Raw genomic sequence first — 1,465 nt, 5'->3', positions numbered from 1 at the left:
TCAACTACTTTCTGTCTTCTAAAATAGTTCTTCAAATCTTTTATCAGCCAATGTTTCCTCTCTTGTTTTCATTGTCCTTGTTGGTCCTTCATTCTGATGAAGAAATAACTATGCTTAAAAAATATATTCCCATTTTTAATTTTACCATATCCCCAGAACAGCACATTTCAGACTTTAATGTGCATAATGATCACCAGCAGATCTTGTTAAAGTAAATATTCTGATTCAGTTGTTCTGGGTGGGGCCTGAGATTCTCCATTTCCAGCAAGCTCCAAGGTGAAGCTCCCATTTATACAGTTACTAATGATAGTCTAAAGCATCTTATCTGCCTCTATTCTTTGATTTTTCTTTCTGTCATGTTTAGGAGGCAGATTAAAGTTGTCTGGCTACTGTTGGATGTGCATGTGAGAAACTGAATTGGAAAGACCATAAAAAAACAGCCTCTTCCTCTTAAGGAGGGCGCATATTGCATGGAACACTGGGTGTTATACACAAATAATGAATAATGGAACACTACATCAAAAACTAAGGATGTAGTGTATGGTGACTAACATAACATAATACAAAATTATTATTAAAAAAACAGCCTCTTAACCAAAGGTACTTTTTTCCCCCTTTCAATCAAAGGTACTTCTATTAGGAAACTTTATCTATAGTTTCCAACACCCTGAAATGTTCCCACATGGACCATTATCCACATTTTTACTTTCAAATACACTAGACACCTATGGAAGGAATTTTTCTACCTTACTGAGATATAATGTACATATTACATTGTGTATGCTTAGGAATACAATGTGATAAATATATATATACAAATATATATGTATATATATATAATAAAATGATTACCACAATAAGGCTAGTTAGCACATCTATCACCTCATATAGTTACCATTTTTAAATATATGGTGAGAACATTTAAGATCTACTCTCTTAGCAACCTTCAAGTATACAATACAGTATTGTTAACTATAGTCACTATGCTATACATTACATCCCCAGAACTTACTCATCTTCTAACTGGGAGTTTATATTTTTTGACTACCATCATGCGTCACCTCCTCTCCAGCCCCTGGCAATCACCTGTTTCTGAGTTCTTCTTCTCCTTCTCCTCCTCCTCCTCCTCCTTCTTGTTCTTCTTCTTTTTAAGATTCCACATCTAAATGAGATCATATAGTATATGTCTTTCTCTGTCTGACTTATTTTGCTTACTGTGATGCCCTCAAGGTCCATAAATGTTATTACAAATGGCAGGATTTCTTTTTTATGGATAATAATACTACATTGCATATATATGTCACATATTCTTAATCCATTCATCCATTGATGGACGCTTAGTTTATTTCTGTGTTTTGGTTACTGTAAATACTTATACAATAGACATGGGGGTGCAGATAAGTCTTTGAGATAGTGATCTGATTTTCTTTAGTTATATATACAGAAGTAGAATTGCTTGATCATA

Source organism: Ursus maritimus (genome assembly GCF_017311325.1).
Source record: "Ursus maritimus isolate PB19 chromosome X unlocalized genomic scaffold, ASM1731132v1 scaffold_X1, whole genome shotgun sequence".
Taxonomy (NCBI): Eukaryota; Metazoa; Chordata; class Mammalia; order Carnivora; family Ursidae; genus Ursus; species Ursus maritimus.
The sequence above is the reverse complement of the archived record's forward strand: the minus strand, read 5'-3'. Positions refer to the sequence as shown.